The sequence below is a fragment of the Leptinotarsa decemlineata genome, unplaced genomic scaffold, assembly GCF_025532065.1.
Source record: "Leptinotarsa decemlineata unplaced genomic scaffold, Ldec_3_MD MMD2_tig00001621_RagTag_RagTag, whole genome shotgun sequence".
Lineage (NCBI taxonomy): Eukaryota > Metazoa > Arthropoda > Insecta > Coleoptera > Chrysomelidae > Leptinotarsa > Leptinotarsa decemlineata.
Window position 1 is genome coordinate 63,272 of NW_027412566.1, and position 23,173 is coordinate 86,444.

The 23,173-nt window shown below is 36.3% G+C and overlaps 1 long non-coding RNA gene across 1 annotated transcript in view; it reads right to left on the reverse strand.

The window, feature by feature from the left end:
• Nucleotides 1-23,173, reverse strand: part of LOC141482598 (uncharacterized) — a 72,049-nt gene that overhangs the window by 24,056 nt on the left and 24,820 nt on the right. The gene's annotated exons all lie outside the window — the stretch shown is intronic.

Consider the following 23,173-nt stretch of genomic DNA (forward strand, 5'->3'; position numbering starts at 1 on the left):
GTAGGTATGGTTGAAGGGAACTGGTAGATTCCACTGCAGTGATTATCTCTAAAGTGGGCACAGACGTTGGCGCAATGGCGAAGCTCTGTCCTTTTCTCAACAAGGATTCCTCTATTCCCGTGAGCGGGGGTAACTCATGTTGATGACGTTGGGGGTTTAATATTTGTCTTGTTTCATCTCTGCATTTGGGCATTGTTTCCTCCACTTTTTGTTGTGGGTATTCTCCATGGCTTGGCGAATCTTCAAGCACGTGCTTTCAATCTTGGCAAAGATTGGTCCATGATCCTCTTCCAATGTCTCTCTTCTCATTTCTTCAAATCGTTCCGTGGCATCCTGTAACAAAGTTGACCTCATCCAACGGCGATCATTGATTTGAGACCTTATCAGTGCACGGCTGGCACGTTCCAATATGCGTTCGGCTCTCTCACCTGGGATTGGCGATTTCAGCAGAAAACCTTTGAGGATGACGTTGTTGTCTTTCGATCTGCACAGGAAACTGGTGTGAGTTTCTTCCTTTATAAACTTAACCATAGTCTTCTCATATCCTCGGAATAAGTCGCTGGTTCCAGGTCCGTTCCGGGTATTCAACGTTTGTTTGAAGGTGATCGACAATATTTCATGATGAATTTCATCATTTCGCACTTCCGTTATCTGATATTATTTAAAATGATTTGAAATTCCTGAAATAACTAAAAAAAACAATCAAAAATTAAAGAAATAGCATAAAAATAAATAGCTGAAAAAACAAATTATATTCAGCAAAAAACCTGAAATGGAATAATAGTGAAATAAAATACAAGTAAAAATGGAACAAATTGAACACAAAATTAAAATAAAATAAAAATTAAAAAGTTAAGAGTTTTCAAGCCAAGTTACTTCACGACGTTTCGATTGTTAGTATCCACAATCGTCTTCGGGTGATGACTGGACTGATTCCTCCGTGAGCTGACATTTAGATACACAACATATGGAAACCCATAATCAAGCGAAAAATGGCCAACCCCCGCCAAACGAGCATCACCTCCCACTATACCAGTGAAGCGGAAAAAGGTAAGCAGAGATAAGTAAAAGTAACCAAATGACCTATAAATAGTCAGCTCGCGGAGATTAGAGGAGTGGGTTAACCTGTGGAAGATCAGTATAAACCCTGACAAGAGTCAGGCAATACTGTTCACCCGCAGGTTGGTACAACCGGAAGGCAACGTCACCTTCAACGGACAAGAGATTCCGTGGACCAGCAAAGCGCCATACTTAGGGGTCATCTTAGACAGGATTAACATTTCAGTCTCATGTACGGCAGAGAATTGAAATGGCTAGACACGCCAGACAACGACTGGCACCTATCATAGGACGCAGAAGCAACATGGGGTTGAAAGTGAAGTTGCTAATGATCAAAACCGTCCTCATGCCCATAATACTGTATGCATGCACCGCCTGGGGCCAGTGCGCACAGACATACAGGAAGCAGATACAGTCGTTTATGAACGCGAGCGTAAGGGCCGCCGTAAACGCGCCGTACTATATCCCAAATAGACTATATCCCAATATATATACAGAAACTTGAACCTGGACACGCAATATGTGGACGTGTATATGAGAGAACACGCAGAAAGCGTGTTCGATAGAATCAGATCGCACAACAACCCAGCGCTACGCGATCTACACGATGCGTGTAGATCGCGTAGTCGCGTGTAGTCGCTACCGGCGACTCCGGTAAGCATACTAATCAGATTTTCTTGCAGCAAGTTCACCGCAGAACAACTCGACCGCGATCCAATTATCCTCAGATTCACTGAGGAATGCCCGACGTTAATAGCAATAGCCGCCAGTTAGTTTTTGGGGGCCCCCATGCAAAAATTCAGTTAGGAATAGTCAGACAAAACACTTTTTACCGATCACGAAAGAATAGCACCTAAAGGCTGACTTTCGACCAAAAGAGGTCAGATGTCAATCTTGCTGAAGTGCCCATCAGTAAGTTGAGGACCGCTCCGAGAGCGGGGGTGGATGGAGTGGGGTAGTAGGATCTCCTCGCTACATTACTGGCTTCTACTTCAGGGCACTCAACCCGGGAGGGGGCATGGGGGGGAATCAGTCCAGTCATCAACCGAAGACGATTGTGGATACTAACAATCGAAACGTCGTGAAATAACTTGGCTTGGAATCTCTTTTTGAATTTTAATTTAATTTTCATTTTTCGTTCAGTTTGTTCCATTTTTACTTATATTTTATTTCACTATCATTTCATTTCAGGTTTTTTTGATGATATATTTTTTTCAGTTATTCATTTTTATGCTTCTTTAATATTTAATTCTTCTTCTTTAGTTTTTTCAGGAATTTCAAACTAATGAAATACATCATGAAACATTGTCAATCACCTTCAAACAAAAGTTTGTATCATTTCAGTCACAAGTTTCTGAGAGGGCAACTATAAGGATCTCGAAAACCTTCAGGTGTGTCCAAGAAAATCAAAATTGTCTATCATGTTTATTTTATTTCGAGAGAGAAAGATACATTTCAACTCAACTTCCTGTTAAATTTCAATACTCATCACTTCGCTGAAGCCCTCTTCCAGAAAGCAATTTGAATCTGAGTAGAGAAACTTGCACATTAATTACCGAATCGTAGGCAAAGTCGACTAATGTGTTTACCGACTTTACTAACAGATTACAGTGTTTGTATGCAGTACAAACAAGTGATTTCAACAAACCCCCATTCCTCATTTGGAGTCAGCACAAACTATTAGAGCTATTCATACTTCGAGAGCCCTCATCACTACCGAATACGATATATTAATACGATATATTAGTTTTTTCACCGTCATTAACCATTTGCTGATTATGAGTAGAAATAGTTTCAACATATACAAATTGTGAGAAAATATACACTCCTCAAAACAATTGAAGGATTACTAATTTTAAATGATCGTATACAATAATAAGTTGTATGATAAATATGATAATGTGGCCTTTGGTAGTGGACTCAGACTTTGATGAGAAACAACAGCGGTTGTTTTTGTCTCTTGGCATTGAATTAGTATAGATAGAAAATAAGTACACATTTTAATATATTGATCTATACCAATGACAGTTTACATGATAGAGAACCTGTAGTAATAAGAAGCCGTAGTAGAAATATTGATTATCTTAAAATAAATGAAAAACTAGCTGAAATACAATGGAATTATAGACTAGATATAAATCAAAGATACAATGACTTTTATTTAAAGCTTATAAAAATATTAGATGAAGTAGCACCAATAAAAGATATTAAGATTTTTCCCAAGTATAAAAATTGGTGGAATGACACTGTTCAAAAAGCTACCCGAGCTAGGGATATTAGTTATCAGGCATATATTTTAAACAAATCTCCTTCAAATCTAGAGAAATACAAACAGACAAGAAATTTAGCAGTTAAAGTAATTCGACGAGAAAAAAGTAAATACTATGAACAACAAATTGAAAATAACAAACAAAACTCTGTTAAATTGTGGAAGATATTGAAGGAAATGACACCTAAAAATAATAAAGAACTTAGATTCACGGAGATTGAAGTGAGTGAAAATCAAGTTGTGAAAGATATATGTGAAATGCCCGAGGTTTTAAACAAATATTACGTTGACTGTATCAAAGAAATAGTCAACAATATAGATTATATTGGTCCAGATTTTCCTATTGTAAATAGAAATAACAATATCTACTTAAAAAGTTTTAAATTAATTAACAGAAATACTTTAAAGGAAATTATTTTTGAAATGGCAAATAAAGGAAGTCCTGATGATATAAATGCAGAATTTTTAAAAAATTGTTTTGATAATGTTGCAATGCCCTTAATTAATGTCATAAATACTTCTATAGAAACCAGTACCATTCCATCAATCTTAAAAATTTCAACTTCAACACCAATTGCTAAAGTTTCTAATTCGAATAAGGCATCTGGTCTTAGACCAATCAATATGCTCTGTACTATTGAGAAAGTATTGGAAAAAGTAGTCTATAGGCAACTTGTTGAATATTTAGAACAAAAAAGAGTTTGTTAAATAGTGTACAGTCAGGATTTAGGGGCAAACACAGTTGCGAAACAGCACTGCAGTATGTTTTAGATGAGTGGAAACTAAACCAAAATAATAAATTAATCACAGGTGCTGTTTTTTTAGATCTTCAAAGGGCATTTGAAACTGTTAACCGCTCTTTACTCATTAGAAAACTAGAAAGCTTTGGTATTATTGATGATGCTTTAAAATGGATGATGGAATATTTAGATAATAGAAAACAGAAATTAAAATTAAATAACATTTTATCTTCAGGAATTATAAACGAGTGTGGTGTACCGCAAGGTAGCGTGTTAGGTCCTCTTCTATTTTTATTGTATATCGATGATATTTCATTTATAATTGATAGATGCTTTGTTCATCTGTTTGCAGATGATACTTTAATATATTATGCATCAAATGATCTGCTTGATATAATTAATGTAATAAATGAGACACTAAAATCTGTATATAACTGGTGCTGCTTCAACTCGTTAAAAATTAATAAAAATAAAACAAAATTCATGATTATAGGAAATGACAAGCAGTACCATGACTTCAAAAAATATAATTACAATATTAAAATATCAAATGATAAAATTGAGTTAGTAAGAAAAATTAAATACTTGGGTGTAATTGTAGATAATAGAATGTTTTTTAAGGAACATGCTTCATATATTATTAAAACAATAGCATTCAAAATTAATTACTTAAGTAGGCAATCTAAGCACTTAAACCAATGGTCGCTTTTACTTTTGTATAATAGCTTGATTTTACCTCATTTTACTTATTGTGGAACCATCTTGTACTTACTAAACCAAAATGAAATTGGAAGACTTCAGAAACTTCAAAATAGAGGAATGAGAGTAATATTATCTTGTGATAGAAGAACACATATAACATTAATGTTGAATACATTAAAATGGTTATCAGTAAAAAATTACTTTCGTTATTTAGCATTAATATTCATTTTTAAAATCAAAACTGGTGATGTTCCTGTATATCTACGTGACAAATTAACGTATAACTTTGAATATCATGAATACAATACAAGAAGTCGCAATAACTTTCATATACGTCAGACTAGTAATGTCAATTCAAATAATACAGTTTTCATTAAAGTAGTTCAAGCATTCAACGAACTACCGGAGGATATTAAGAATGCTACCTCTCTAAATATATTTAAAAAAAAATTATAAGTGCACCTTTTAGACGTACAAAGTGTTTAGTATAGGAACCTGCTAATACAGTTTTTTTTTTCTTCTTTTTATTTTAATTATTGTGCTGTTTTTATTTATATGTTTCAATGTACATGATTTTAAATTTTAAATTTTAATTGTGACATTTAAATTTTTAACCTAGATTAAGACTAATATTGTAACTGCATTAGCTTGTGCTAATGCAGTTAAAATATTATTATGTGTACGTACTGTGGATGGTGTTAGAAGATTTCTTTCTGATAGAAATCACACGTTAAAAGGTAAGACCTCGTTAGTCCTCAGCCCGCACAAGTTTCTCAACTTCTGATAGTTGTCGTTCGTATGGGGGCGACAGCTGATTAATGGAAAAACATATTTTAAACAGATTTTAATGAATTAGAACTGTCACTTGGATTCAAGGTGGTATCAGGTGGATCAAATGTTAGATGTCACTAAATCAGTGGTTTCAAAAATTTGTAACCGCTACCAACAGGGCAGCGGAGGTCCACTTTAGCCCAGGAGGAGAGGTATTCACGTCTGAGTGTCCTCAGATGCATATTTTCAACAGCCAGGGAGCAACGGTGACCCAAATTTCCGACCAGACAGTGCGAAATCGACTTCTGGACAGTGGATTGTGATCTAGACGACCAGTCCAGGTACCTCAGGCCACAGCACGTCACAAAAGAGAAAAAATGCAGCTCGCTTGGACACACAGACGTTGGCAGCTAAGGCATTGGCGTAAAGTAATATTTTCTTATGAGTCTAAATTCACTCTTTTTGGTGATGATGGTCAAGTCAGAGTATACATAAGAAGAAATGAGCCTTTATTCACTGCTGCTCATCTTCAAGGGTCCCATTTGAAGGTGGATCAACAATAGTGTGGGACGGAATAACACTCAATGATCGCACAGACCTTGTAGTCATACGCAACGGGTCCCTGACCGCCCAAAGGTACGTTTATGCAGAAATCGTGCATCAGTACATGCAAAAACAAGCTTCGATATCGCTGAAGAGATTCGTCCTCTGTCTCACACTGCAGCTTTCACAGTAAGGAAACTATATTCAGTGGGCATACTTGAAGACTGGCTGTAAATCAAATTAACTAAAAAAACAATTTGTTAAGGGCAGTCTCCACTTACCCACACTGTAGGTAGGTTACAAATTGTATTTTTAGTTAATTTGGTAAGGAAACTAGTTGTACACCAAGCCCAAACATAACGGTTCAAGTGATTCAATGACGGAATGAAGTTTGGATAATTGTGGATTCATATTAACTGCCTCACATTTTCATTAAAATGTTTATTTTCATTAAAATCTATTTTTCCGTTAATCAACTGTCGCCCCCATACGAACGACAACTCTCGGAAGTTGAGAAACTTGTGCGAGCTAAGGTCTTACCTTTTAACGTGTGAGTCCTAACACGGTTGCAGAATCATTCCAGCTTCAACCAGATAAATTATCTCGAGAAAAATATCTGGTCGAGGCGGGAATCGAACCCATGGTCTTTTGATCGTGAGTCGGGCGCACTACCACCGCGGCCAATTCCACAACATCTATTGATTTCAGCATTCATTTCATGTCTTTCTGATGATTAATTGTCATAATATCGTAGGTTAATGAGCTCAGAAAATCCAGTTTTTTCCGCGTATTCTTTTTCTGTAACGATAACTGTTTGGCTGTTGCTTTCTCAAAGAGGTCTCAAGAAATCGTTTTATAGAATCATAATAAATAAATTAATCGTCAAACATCTGAATGTTCGTGACAGCCACCCCTCCGAGAAAATCACACACGCAAAAACGAAAAACTAAATAACGTCTCGAGCATTATCATTTATCAAATATCGAAAATGAACCCAATTTCCGTTCCTGCAGGCCGTTTACGAGGGAAATTGGAACATTCGAATAGAAAAATCGTGAGGAATTTCCATAATCTTCCGTAGTGGATAGATACATTACTCTTGCCTTGTTGAATTAGAAAAGGGGCCCGAGAACGCCTCCATAACGAATAATAAGTGCGCATTGAGTAGTCTTGGAGAAATAGAATAGGGCCTGATTGAATCGAGACGGGAGTTTCCGCACGTTATGCCTTTCCGGTTGAGCAGACGGTATAAGCAGCTAGAGAATTCGAGAAGGGCACGAAACGAGAATTGGGTCACGTCGGAATTCTCATTGTTATTGGTACTTGACAACGGTATGCATGGCATTGCAAGAAATATCGAAAAATAATAATTGATACTATTGTTGCAAATAGGGCAAGTACGGCCCTGTTTACTTATCAAAAATTCATTATAACCATGGCATAAGACTCTGCTTTATACTAGAACGTGTTGCGGGTGCCAAAAAATGTCCATCACTCTCAAACTAGTTGTGTACAGTGTCTCCAACATTCAACATCACAGACAATATCACGTTCGAGTGGTGGCAATGGCAATTGCGTTAATACAGAGTTCATTTACGAGTTGATGATACAAATTAAAATGAGAATGTGAGAAGAAGAGGATATTATCTCGGTAATAGATTTAGAATTGTTCCGTTCATGAATGTACATTGTATACGATATCCATCTTGAGTAACCTCTAGTGTTCCTCAAGGCTCCCATTTTGGACCAATTTTGTTTTCGATTCATAATGATGACATTATTCATTGTTTCAACCATTGCAAATTTTCATTATGTGCTGACAATTTGAAGCTACTCACAATTATACAATCAATTGAAGACCGTCTTCAATTGATACAAAATACAACAATGGTTTCAATAACTCAGTGGATCACTGTGGAGAAAAATTTATTGACATGCATTCGAAAAAAAGTGTGTCAATTTCGTTTTCAAAAAATATTACCTTGTTCTCAGTTGGTTGAAATTCAAATAATGAAATTATTCTGAAAACTACTTCTGTGAAGGGTCTGAGAATTATTCGTGATTCCAAATTTTTAATTTATATATGCCTGGATTTTAGGTCTGTCAGAGATTTTATTTATGCTTAATCTATAGTAGACTAAATGTTGGTTCGATAATTTGATTACCAGGATATTGTATTGATATTAATGATAATAATAATAGTGATGCTAATATTTATATAGTTTTCATTGCCCAACAGTAGGATATTTATGTGAAAAAAATGGAAAAAATTTAAATATAGATTTGGGAAAGTATTACAAGAAATGGTTTGTTACATACTTGACTTCTATGATATTACAAGTGAAAGTATCACAATTGTCGCATATTTCAATAACATATGCACATAAAATTCATCGGAGCTTTGAATATCAGATTGTTCATATAGTATATGTGTCGCAGTATATAGTGATCGATAGAGAATTCTGTAGTCTATGCTGTTTATTTTCTCCAAAGTTTGCCCTTTTTCAGCTTGTCACTATATGATGTCGTTAAACGATTTTCAGCCAATTTTTCTTTACGAATTTAATCAGCCCGAAAAATTAACCAGGCATTTGACAGTGATAGTGTTAATGAAATGATTGTTCGACATTGGTTTGCGAACTTTCGTTCCTGAGATTTTAGCATCAAAAATGATCCTCGAACTACTCAACATAAGACGAGGATCCCACGCACAATAGGTGCGTGGGATCGAACCTTAAACGCTCATTTATTCCTACGTCAGAATAAAAGACTACCCAAAATCGCTCTAACCGCCCGTATTTTCAAGAATAAAAAAAAATTAAAGATTCCAACCAGGAAAACTATCTCCCAAAACAAAAATAACACCCTTGAGCGACCGTCAAGAGAGAAGTTTGCGAAACTACTCAAAATTCACGCAGACTCACTACCCCAAAAACTTTCGCACCACTCTAAGACCGCTGTCTCAGGCGAAGAGCTCTCAGAATTCTCTGTCTTTCCTCTTTCAAAAGCCAAGAAGAAATCAACGGATTAATCTTTCTCTCAGTTCCTCAAACCATTCCACTATCAGAGAAAAAACATGTTTCGCTGAGTTGACAAAACTTTCAATGCTGGGATATTGATATGCCCATATTTACATCTTGAGCTACGTGACAAATATATCTGACCGTGCATCTTTTCAAACCACGCCGATGAATAGTGTTTATATAAACACTCTCGATCCCTCAGCCATAATCTTACATTGTATGAGAGACAAATTCGACGTTTGAAAAAATCTCAATTGAAGAAATCTCTTCCCGAAATCAGAATATATGTTACCAAACATTGCTTTCGCTAGGTATTACAGAGCAAATGATGGCCATTTCGAATAAATTAAATGAGTATTCACTTGCGGACAAAACTTTCCAAACAACCTATATTATGGAGAACCTGAGTTCTATCAAAAACCAAGAACTCACCATGATGCAAAACTAACTTTGGTCTGCAACAGATTTCCTCTCCTGCCTCTTCAGGGAACTTGATTTTTCAACTTCGTTTAAAAGAGTCTGATTCCTATTTTTTTATGTTATCAATATTGTATTTGTGCTCACTAAACTACTGTTCCATGTTTTTTACAGAGGAAGTGGAATTATACTATTATATTTTTTCACTATTGAAGAAAAGGAAACAATGCTGAATACACTCTTTCCAAAACATCGAACCTGGTTCTCCAAATATTACCCAACACTCATAAAACCAACCCGGTGTGCCATCAAAACAAGCGTTAATCAAGATAGTGGCTTTCGAAGGCCGATCTGAATTTAAATGCCCGCGAATCTGCATAACTGCCTAGTAATGGCCACGCTTCCGTCTCCGTTCTCACACCTATATCGCCTCGAAGAAACATTAAAGGACATTACTTGATTAACTTTGTGGTCGAGCACCCAAGACAAACACATCAACGAAAATTATACCGTAGCTGGCAAAATCCGCCAGCGACGAAGGTTTGGGTACATGAGAATACGTATGAATAGCAGGCAAAATCATCAAGATATAGGATCATCAAAAATCGTCAAAAAGCATCAAGATCATAAGATGGGAAAAAATCGTTGAATCGTAAAATCGCAAAATCATGTGAAGCATACGATCATAAAAAACATAAGAAGCAATGAAAGTATAAGTTTTTTCATCAAGCGCTTCCTATCGTTAAATATAACTTAAACAAAGTGTGTGAGATATCATCGATATTTTCTATTCGTTTGACAGCCCTAGATTAGGATATGTTAGGTCCAAAGTGAGTGGGTCTATTTGACCCTACACCGCAACCCGCGAGGATTTACTGTGGTTCACACCTATTCACACTCAACCAAATGAACCCAGCTTCGCAACGGAGCCGATTTGTTTGTATGGTGAGTGGTCTTTCAGGTGAGATGGTAAGGTACGGCTCTGCCGAACTCTAAGAACCTGATTCGGTCCCCAGTGGGGCAGGCACAAAGTATGTGCTCTGTTGTTTCGTAATTTTCCAAACAGAGGCGACACACACTGTCTTCCAGAGTTGTCAACCGTAACGGAATTTACTTGACGGTATCGGCGTAGCGGATTTGAATATGAAGTAGCGAAATTTTCTACAAATAATCAATATTGAAAAAAATATGGAAGAAGAAGAGGCAGTGGACAGCACTCGAAGCTGACAGCTGACACTTGAATAATTGAATGCACAGTCAATTCGTTATAGTCTTAGTAGCTGAGGCCATTACATGATGAACGAGAAGAAGAATAGTTTTGGATATTTTCATTCATATCATAAACCATAAAACCTCCAATATCTTGAACTAAAAGTCCCGACAGTGGAAATGGAAGATAGTTCATCTGACTATAGCTCGAGTGATAGAGTTACCGCAGTTGAAATTGACGGGAACGAGACATGTTCAAAAAATACAAGGAGTCCTGCAAACAAACTCTTTCTCAACATTGGTTCGGATTCCAACTTGAAAGGATAAATTAGATCTGTCGCGAATGATCGTTCAAGAGATCAGTGTGACTATACCTACGTATGTGAACAAATTGATATTTATTTTCACTTCTCAAAATCATTATTTCCAGCTAAGAAATATTAAGTCAAGACGACAGCTTTAAAAAATGAACTGCTGTAAATTTAGAAAATTGAGTACCATCTACTGAGTTGCGCGGTTGAAAACTAGCATGATCCTGATTCCTGAAACTAGTGACAGCTCAGTTTTGTTCTATCTGAACGGTACACAAACTACAAACTGTAAGTTCCGTGGTGTTTAATTTTAAACAGGCCATATGCGCGAAATGATTCCGTCAGAAATACAAGCGGAGCGGAATATGAAGCAGTATAGCGGAGTTTTGGTTGACGTGTAGCGACTTTATAGTTCATCCAGTTGGCAACACAGTGATTTCCGACAGTCCTAGTCTCTGCATATGATAATTCAAATGTCAGTGACATGTAAGATGGCCAACAGTCTACGATGAACTACGATGTCTAACAAGACAGAAATGACAGGTTCTGGTCCGATGAAGCTGCTTGCAGCACCCTCTTTTGCAAGGAAGTCAGCAGCCTCATCGCCTTCCAGGCCAGTATGTCCAGGAATCCAGACCAGAGACAATTTGTTTGGTCTTCCCATCGAGGACACTCGTTTTTGGCAATTTGCTTCCAATTTAGGCGTTGCTTGGTGGAAGCCAAGAGCTTCAATTGCAAGACCTATTGATGCCCTTCTCTGGTTGGAGCGCATCCGAAACGTCCAATTTGCCATGACTCCGGCGCATATATCAGGCTGAACTTGACCGAAAACATGAGTTGTGTTGGCTTTGGGGGTCTCTCTGATTTGTGGCCTATTTGCATACACCTTCTACTTGAAAGACCCCCATAAGAGAAAGTCGAATCGCACGATCTCGGTGACCAGTCCACATCACACGTGAGATGACCATGCCCTCAAATCGCTCGTGCAGAATATTCAATGTGGCATGAGCTGTGTAGCACGTAGCGCCGTTATGTTGATACCACATGTCGTTGGTGTTCAGATCATCCAAGTCAGGCCAAAAGAAGTTGATGATGATCGACCTATAGTGCTTGCCGTTGTCAGTGATGGCCTAGCCAAGGTAGTTCTCAAAGAAATATGGACTGATGAGCCACCAGCCCAAAATCCACACCAAACAGTGACTTTCACGGGATGCATTGGATGTTCTTGGATCTCATGTGGATTGGTATCGTTCCAAATTCGACAATTTTGTTCACGTACTCTTTTATCCAGTAATGGACCTTATCGCTTGAGATGATTTTTAGATGGAAATTAGGGTCAGTCGTCAACTGCTCCAGAGACCAGTCAACGAACACACTTGAATGAATTGAATCCAAGAAGGAGATCGTCTTAGATATGTCTGGCTGCAGTGTAATATATAGGTTTAGCGGGGCTATCACTAGAGACTGCTGGAGTTCTGGATCTCAAGAATCGGAGGAGACTATTTGAAGGAGTGTAAAACAAAAGCTTTGAGTTTTCGTGGTGATCTCTGGAAATAGGATTTCGATCAGAAGTTGTGAGGTTTGGTGCATCAAACCCTAGGGTAAGACCCTGTATTTCGATATTATTCCTATCAAAGTCGATCAGAATTTGTGAGCTTTGGTGCATCAAACCCTAGGGTAAGACCCTGTATCTTGTTATTATTCTTATTAAGGTCGTCATTGGGAAGAGTAGAAAATTTCAGAACATTTACACTGTGATTTTTCCATACCGTTGATCATTCATATCCAATATCCGTTCAGTATTTCTGTTAATTCATTCATTTTGAGGTTGGGCATGTAAAACCCTTTTAAAATTCTTGAAGTGTCTCCTATCCCGGTATAACAAAGTTGTTCCACAGTAGCAAGTGTTGGAAAGGGGTACAGTATTTCTAGAAACTTCTGTAGAAGGCGTTGAAATAAGAGCTTTCAATTTGGTGACCCTTCCCAGCACTCATAGTTGAATTCCTATTGAAAAATCTGTGCCCTTGCGCCTCCGCAGATCAAGAGCTTGCCATTCCAACTGGGCAAATCTATCGTTTTCTTGCTCCAGAAACGAGTAAGTAAACGTTACAGTATAATAGATTCGATCAATGTGGGTACAGAATCCTAGAAATAATAGTTCGAAGTTTTTTCTGTAACCCCTGTAATTTTTTTGGAGAGTGCTCAAGAAGAGGAATATTCTAGTTCATTTTGAAGCTGTATAATCAATTTTACAATGTCTTCAAAAGTACCACTCAAATTCAAACCCTTTCGAACATAATTATTTCAATTGAGAATCTCCAATTAAAACTCATTTCAACTCTCTCGATCAATTAATCCCAATTAAACCGAAAATCTGGAAATATCCTTTGTCCCTCTATGTTTAAAACCCAATCCAGACTGACTCCTTTCGCATTCATCATCCTTCACATTCACTTCCAACTTAATCAGCTGAAAACGATTCAAAACCAAGCAGCCAACTCACAATGAACCCCGAATGTTCGACTGAAAGGCAGGAACTAGTAGTTGTTCTCCACGTTTTCACTACACTCTGCAAATAAATATACGAATCGGACTTTGCTGTCTTTCATTAATTAAGGAAGCAATTAAAAGCCCTGTTGATTGAAGCAAACGATTTATTTACCTTGGATGTTAGTGATTGCTAAAACAGAATATTTCAATGGGTTGAAAGAAAACGACGCGTTCAAGGGGTTAAATTCAGAATCACAGAGTTCACACTTGACTTAAACTGACCCCATCGGTGATTCGGTTCAGGATGAAATTGATCAAATCTTTATTCACCACTAATTACATACATTTATGGGACTAATCAGAAACTTAAGCTAAGCTGAAATCAAATCAAATCAATATCAAGGTAATATAAAACTTGTTGTCTGACATAATTTATTAGATTTCAATTATTTATATGAATAAAATTCATCTAGGCTTTGTAATGCTTGTATTGTGTTATATTACTCACTCTGATGAGATTTCTGTATGTTCATTTTATGGAAACGATATAACAATCCCGAGACATGAACTATAGTAATATAATGCTATAACTTCTCAATCCAGTCATTTTAGGTTTTTCAAACCTCAATCTGCGGAAAAATTCCTACTGAGCTTGAATTTGGTATACACCTTCATTATAGCGTTTTAATGAAGATGTGAAAAATCGACATCGATATCATGCCGGCTAAAAAAATTATAAGGGTAAAGGTCACGAAATTCAGTTTTTCGCGAATATTTCGCGACCTATGTTTCGAAAGTCAATAAAAGTCATTATAAAAATTATTTTTCATACGATTATCTACAAAAAATGGCTCCTGCATTTTTCTGTTAAGTCAACCGTTTTCGGACTAGAGCGCTGAGAATGCGAGTAGAATGCACTCACATAGGGTATTGTATACCGTATACATATAAGGCGTCAACTCATCTGTAACCTACGATCCTTTTTGGGATTTGTCACTACCCATACCACAAAGAACTGGCCAATTGAATTTATCAGAGTGCTTGGATTTCTTCACAAGAGAGGAAACTTTGGATGGACATGAAAAACCGACGTGTTCAAGTTGCAAGGAAAGAAGAAAATGCACAAAGTCTCTATCGATCCATAAGTGTCCCCGTATTTCAGTCATTCATTTTGAAAGATTTTCTCAAATAGAAAGATTTAGAGGCGAGTTGAATGTTGCCATGGAATTTCCTCTAGATGGATTAGACATGAACAATTATGCCGCAGAAAATGTGACTCCTTATCGTTATAATCTATATGCACTTTCGAATCACAGTGCATCTACCTACAGCGGACATTGTACAGCATTCTGCAGACACCCTTATACTAGCACGTGGCACCAATTTCACCAAAATCGCTTGTGAGTGGAGATGCATACATCCTATTTTATGAAAAGGAGGAAACAAGTTCGCACCTTTGAGCGTTTGGAAATGTTATTTTTGTACTGTTGTTTTAATGTCCTTAATGAATAAGTTATGTAAGATTTATGTTATATTATATGAAACATTGCTTTTCATCAATGTATTTAAGTTTTCTTAAAACTTCTAACTTCTACTCGGGCGTGCATTGTGTTGTATAGAAAAAAAATTATACATTCAATGTTATCATTAACAAATATATTAATTATTTATCAAAAAATTTTGGTTAAAATACTGTTGTCATTTTTGATAGTTACTCCGATACCAGTAAACATATCAAGGCGATGGAACAACTAAGACGAACCGCAGCCGTTTCTACATCTTGTGAAGTGCACTTCAAATGAATCGATGGAAGTTCCTATCAGTCAAGAAAAATTTGTATCTAATCGATTTAACAAAAGAAAATCAATTGAAATGATCATTGAGAGTTTCGAAAAAGTTGGTATTTCTACCAGACAATCACGTGATGGTGCTGACGTTGAAACAGCAATTGAAAAATCAATAAATAATACTACCATTATCGTTGGCGATGATATAGATCTATTGGTACTTCTCATAGAACGCACGAAGTTGTATGCAAAAAACATACTGATGCTTTACAGCGATTAAAAAAATTAGTATACAAACCGTCAATCATATACACAATACTAGAAATGAACTTAACTATACACTTACCGCGAGCAAGAAAAGCAATTGGACAGAGATACTTTGCTTATATGGCACCACGACTTTTAAACATTATTCCAGTACTTATGATGCACTGTTTTGAACCTTCGGTGTAGTAATGAATATTACTGGAGTTTTTTCCCAACACCAAATCATTATTTTCAACACCTCGGCACGAGTTTCGATCACCAAGTGATCATCTTCAAGAGGAAGATTAAACTAGGAACTTCGTTAATCTTTGTTAAAAATAACGATTTGATGTTGGGAAAAAACTCCAGTAATATTAATTATTCCAGTAGCCCTGAGAAGTTTCTTTCATTCTCGTCCTTTCAAGAAAGTACTAAAAAATGGTTGAGAGACACACAATCCATGCCACTATTTTCCCAGAAAATATATAAACTCAGTGAGTAAATATAAGAGTACCTATGATATGTTTATGTATATAAAGTTGTTTTGTGCGTTTATATGTGTATATGTGTGCGTATATATGTGTAAATACGGACAAAAATTAACAAGGTCAATTCGTTGGTGCTTGGTGATTGACCCTTTACCCAGTTAATGAAAGTTTGAAATGACTCCAAATGTAAACACCTCAAAGACAAGCTTTCCCGAGCTTTTTTGAGGTTCCCTTCGTTTATTTTTCCATATTCTTCGTTTGTTCAAAATCACAAATGTCGAGTCGGCTCTTTTTGGTATGAAGATGTTTTCCATCTATGCAGTTGGCTACACTGCACTGATGACATGTTTTCGCAGTTTGATTTCTACTCAGAGTCAAATCTTTCTCACTATTTGGCTTCAAAGCCTCTTTCCTACACATACAAAAGTTTAACCACCTCAAAATCCACCAGAATCCTTTGGCGCCTTCTCACAAACGCCCGGTAGAGTACGAATGTACTAATTGCTCGTACCATTGCAATTGCTCCAGCAAAGCAAACACTCCCTAGCGATAATTCCATTAAGAAACGAAGTGAGCCAAGTGCTGCTGATGGAAAGCCAAGCGCGTCTAATTTGTAAGTCAAACAAATGTGCTGGTCTTGTTACTCCATCAGAAAGCCGGAGAAATTGTGTACACACACTGGGAAGTTCATCCGCGCGAGAATGTATGCTAATGTATCACTTAAATTTTTGAATAATATAAACTGAGCCGGGGCAAATGATGTTTGCCTCGGGTGGTGAATTGGGGGTGAGTTGTATCAGTATAACCCACGCAACTAAATATGTCAGTTATAAAAAAAACCCGAAGAGATAGACAGATCGTGGTTCAATATCAACCGCTGTATGATAATTACCTTTCAATAGAAGAGAATACAATCGCGTTAAATTGCTCATATTGAAGTACTCTTTTTATTCAAAAATAAGGTGAATTCCCTCAAAATATATATATATATATATATATATATATATATATATATATATATATATATATATATATATATATATATATATATATATATATACATATATATATATATATATATATATATATATATATACATACATAGAGTCTAACTATCTTTCACTCACATCTGTTGTACCACAAGGCTCAATATAAGGTCCTGTGCTGTTTGCTCTTTACTCCGGTAATCTTCTTAGAAGTATTCGGCAATGAAACATTCATTGTTATGCGGATGATACCCAAATTTATTTAAATTTTCCGCCTCAAAAAACGAATGACGCATGCGAGATAATCAATAGGGAACTCGGTATTTTCGTTAAGAATGCTATTGATCATTGTCTGATTATAAACCCCACAAAATCAAAGGCTATCTTATATGGACCCAATAATAAGCGAGTTGATGTTCTAAACTCAGTAGATATCAAAATTAATAATGAAAATATCGAAATTGTAGACGGAACCAAGGTTCTAGGAGTATTATTGGATTTCAACCTGAGGTTTGAAAAACATGTAAATGCGTTAGTGCGAAGAGCATACTCATCCTTACGAGTTATATACGGTGTACGCCAATGTCTTCATATTAGGTTGAAATCCTTACTCTGCGAGACCTTGGTTTTATCTAATTTCAATTATGCGAACTCCGTATATGGACCAAATTTAACCAGCCAATATAAACAAAAAATTCAGAAGGTACAAAATTCTTGCTTACGGTTAATATATGGAATAAGGAAGCGAGAAAGAATTTCCAACAAGATATTTGAAACGGGTTGGTTGAATATGGAAAACAGAAGATTTCTTCATTCTGGAAATCTCTTTCATAAAATCATCCTTTCCGGAAGACCTTCCTATCTTCATCAGAAAATAACATTCCGCACTGATGTTCATAATGTCAATATTAGACATCGAGGAATTTTGTCCCCGCCCCTATTCAGAACTGAACTCTTCAGGAGATCGTTTAGTTACCAGATTTGCAAGATATATAATCTCATCCCACCAAATTTCAAAACAGGAAGTATCCAAACTTTCAAAACCCAACTTAAAAATCTTTTGTTCAGGACGTATCAGTAGGTTTTATTTATTATTTTCACATAACAAGGTTGAAAACTGCCGCTTTCACCAAAAACTGTATAGACATTTTTTAATATTTTTTTATACATTGTTCTTTCCCAACTAGCAATTTCGTATTTTATAATAGTTGCGGAAACGTTTCGAAGAAACAATTTGTATCATTCAATAGGTACGCATAGGTATTTTTCAGGGTTAAGTGGAAGAACAACAACAACAACAACAATATATATATATATATATATATATATATATATTCACACCGCTCTGAAGAGACCATGCCCGGTACTGATGATGGTGCTATCACCCCGAAACAGGTCTATCGGTTGGTTGGATCGACCAAACGAAATTAATTTCTGCTTTTTATAGTGGGAAATAATTTGTGACGAATCTTCCAAATCGAAGACGTTGCACAGGTGCCTGATGGTTTTACCTCAACTCTCTGCGCGGCATTAGCTGGTGTTTTTGAAGTATATATATATATATATATATATATATATATATATATATATATATATATATATATATATATATATATATATATATATATATATGAACATGAAAGTGTCTTTTTCAACTAAAATTACTTTTTTTAATCCTTTTCTTCGGCAATATCAGATACTTCTTCTTCAATTAGCTATATTACCTCCTTATCAAATCAACTCGATGGAATTGAAAACACAAAAATAGGGGAGAAGTCTCAGTATGGTGTGTCCATACTTTTCAGCAATACTCTCAAGGGCATACACTTTTTTGAATGTTTTTGTCTGTAAAACTTCCAGTAGTTGGTTTTTGGAATAGTAATCTTCAAAATACAAATTATTATCCATAAAAAAGCTTTGTATTTCATCTTTTCTCGAATTTTCATTCGGTACTTTGATGAGCTGTCGCAAATGATAGAAAACGTTGTCAAGAACTATTACTATTCGCATCCAAATGTTGGATCAATGTGTATTCAAACCATTCCTCGAAAATAATGGCTTCCATGTTCTTATGATAGTCAACATTGCAGTCCTCAAGTTTTTTTCCACATAGTTTCAAAGAATTCGAAACCCATCCTTTACTTCCGCCGCAATGCACAATGATTGTTTGCAAGCATGTTAGGCGTACACATTCTCGAACCATCAGTCCACCCTTTCGTAACTGTGTTGTGAGTAGCATACCATGTTTCGTCCAAGTAGAAAATTTGCCGTTGTTCTTGTCTATGTTTAATCATTTGTTCTAAGTATTTGTAACGCAATTCCACTATTCTTCTGCTTTCCATAACTGCTTGACGTTTGTTCATTATTTCAAATCTACATTCTAGTTTCTTTATTCAATTCTGAAGAATTTTATTTAATTCTGAAGAAATTCTGAATACTTCCGGCCACGTTATGGCCTTATGATTCCAGTTGTAGGACTCGCATTTCTTTTGTAACAGTCGTAAAGTATATTGTTTTTTCAATGATTTTATCAGATGCACATGTGAAGGTTTTGGTAATCATGTATCACATCGCGTCTTGAGTTCTTAAGGTTTGTTTTTGACTATTTTACGTACAGTTGAGAAAGTAATTTCGGTCAAATCTGATGTTGATTGTAATAGTTTGTGTCTCTCGAAACCAAACTCGAGATGTAGATTCTTATATACATTGAAACATACTCTCCGTGTTTCAATATTCAAATGCATCTGAATCTTATTCACTGGTATCTCTTTTTCGCATTGTTCGCCATCGCTATTGAAATCACTTCACAGGAAAAAGTCTGCACAAAAATCGAATGTGTCTGCGCAAACAATCCGATATACATAATCATTATACCAGAGCTGCAGGCAATATTCGTACTGATCGTTTTCGCTTAACCAAATCACAGAAAAACTCTCTAAATTATAATCTTTACAACCTGTTACCGCAGAAATACAAAATCCTATCAAACAATAAATTCAAGAAGCGCTTAAAAGAATGTTTACTAACTAATTGTTTTTATTCTGTCAGTGATTTCATGGAGCATTTTCGACATCGCTACTGTATTTCTATGGAGTGCATTCGCCACTGCGACATTTCACAATAGCTAGTAGCAGTATACTACATTTTAAAATTTTGTTTTATCTTATTTTTGTTTTTCTATGTGTTGTACTCTTTTTAGATATTATTTGGACTTACTACAAACATTATGTAATGTAAGGTAGTCAATAAACTTTCATTCATTCATTCATTCATGCACCAATATCAAATTTCAACACTTAAATCGCGATCAGTCCTGAACTGAACATTGACAACACGACGGCTGGCATTCTATTCGTCACCGTAACATGACTTCAAATTCAATTTTATGACTCTTCAGCCAATCATAACTCGGTTAGTAAAAATTATCCAATACAAACCACCAAGTCTACAGTCAACGTGGACTAGTTGGCAGCGGCTTTATTTCTCTGTATTGGTTTTTTTGTACTTTGAGAGCGCCGACACTTCAAGTATGTACAATACCGGTTACTTCGACTATACAATAATGTTCTATTTACTGTAACGGGTACCGTTGTTCGATTTACCAGACGCAAATGAGTAAACGCTAAATTGATTCAAATGAACGTATTTTATCAGTGCCAGCTACCCAGCTGCTTCCAAAAGTAAAAAATCATATCAACACTTATTTCGAAACCCACATAAATTGACTCGAAGACAGTTAATATCAAAGCCTTCCGCGGCGTGATTTTCATGGCGTTCGTCATTTTGCGAGGTAATTAAATAGCTTTCTGGCAATCCAGTAAAAGCCTGGAGTAGATCGTTAAACTGTCAACCGTTAATTAAATCGCTTGTGTCGTTCATGACACGACGTATGCAAATCAGGCCCTTCTCATTGGATCCGGCGTTCGCCTCTTTAAACTTCAAATATATGTCTAAAACTGCAGGGAGGAATATGCCGTAACAAGGTTTCGCTATTTGCATGTTGAGGCATTTTTAACAAGCCTTCATTTCACTTCACTATTTGATTATGGCTTTGATTATGATAATACCACCACTGAAGACAACGACGTGTATTCGCTAAATGGGCTCTGGAGCAGTTTGGCGATGCGGCCCATTTCTGGATGAATGGTTACGTGAACAAACCAAAGTTCCTAATTGAAATGTTTTCAAAACATTGGATGCTTCTCACTAAATCTAATGTTTTCATCATCTCATTTTTGGTTCACCAATCTTTTGATTCAGGTTCAAAGACATTATCCAGAAAAATGATAATGAAGTTTCCTGAAAATTGTTCCGTGTGGTTTTCGTATCGAATGTATTATTACTGTATTACTAGCGAACCCGGCGAACTTCATTCCGCCTAACAGTCAATGAATGAAGTAGATGAACTATGCCGATTCTGTGACACCGGAAATTCAACTAACAGAAGCAATGAAGTATATTATTTTCCGTGCGTTTTCGATCATTTTCCGTGCGTTTTGGACCGTTTTTCGTGCGTTCTCTTACGTAACCGTCACATACCTGACCAACTGCGCCACGAAAGCGCTACACGAAAAGCGTTACGCGAAAAAACGTTACTCGAAAGCATTATACGAAAAAACGTTATACGAAACAAACGATCGTTTTTTTTTCGTAATGCTTTTCGTGTAGCGCTTTCGTGGCACAGTTGGTCAAGTATGTGACGGTTACACACGAAAACGCATGAAAAACGGTCGAAAACACACGAAAAACGGTCGAAAACGCACAGAAAACGATCGAAAACGCACGGAAAACGACGTACTTCATTGCTTTTGTTAGTTGAATTTCCGGTGTCACAGAATCGGCATAGTTCATCTACTGACTGAGCAGATTTATTATCATTATTATTAACATTTTCATTGGTGAAATATCATATATCAATACTTATTATCCTATTCACGATGAAGACGAATTCAAAAACACAAAATCAGTAAAAATTGGACCAGCCGTTTTTGACTTCTTTTATTATTATTACTATTATTATTATAGATAAAATATCATTTTTGATACATATTATCCTATTCCCGACGAAGACAAATACAAATACAAACCTATGAAGACAGTTTCTCAAGAAATGTCATAAGGAATTTTCTCAATAACCATGTTTGGGCTGACCAAAATCCACATGAGGTGCTTGAAGTTCGCTTTCAACATCAGTTCTCGTTAAATGTTTGGGTGGGAATTGTAGATGACTTCCTAATTGGATCAGTATTTCTGTCAGGAAGACTTACCGGCGAGGTATACCGCAACTTTTTGGAACAAACACTACCTCAGTTTCTGGAGGATGTACCATTGGTTACAAGAAATGCAATGTGGTTTATGCACAATGGTGCACCAGTAACATCGCTGGATTGGTCGAGGTGGACCTCACTTATGGCCTGCTTGATCACCGGACTCAAACATCCTGGATTATTTCCTATGGGGTCACCTGAAGCCATTAGTTTATACTACTTCAGTGGAAGATGTGAAAGATTTGAGAAATCGGATAATTGCTGGATGTCACGCAATCAGAAACGATCGTGGTGTTTTTGAAAGAGTTCAAGAAAGATTTCATCAGTTCTTGTAGATTAAGAAACATTACTTGTAATTTTTTGTAATAAATTGTATATTGTCGAAATTCTTTTTCGCTGCGTATTTTCGAAACAAAGTGTCCTATAAAAAATCATCGGAAAAAGGACAAAGGACAAAATATCCTTAGAATAGTCCAAGAAATAGTCCCTTGGCTTTTTGCCGCATGTTTAATGAACACCCAGTATATATTGAAATGAAAAATGAAAAACATTTCAATCAGATCAATAGAGAAGCCAAACTGGATATTCGCCATGATCCATAGCAGAGACGTAGCTTGGGGGCAGTGGGGGCAACGGCCCTAGCCAGCATAAGAAAGGGGGCGGCAGGAAGCGCCAATTTATTAATTTGGAAAATGTAAAAAAAATACTCAGTTATTCAAAATCGTTCGCGCAATTTTACGTACGTGCCTAGCCATTGATGCCATGGATATAGATAACGATATACATATACAGGGTGGACTTCCTCTTTTCCTCTCGGGAATGTATAGATGGGGTCAAAATATCACCAGTACTTCATATAACTTTT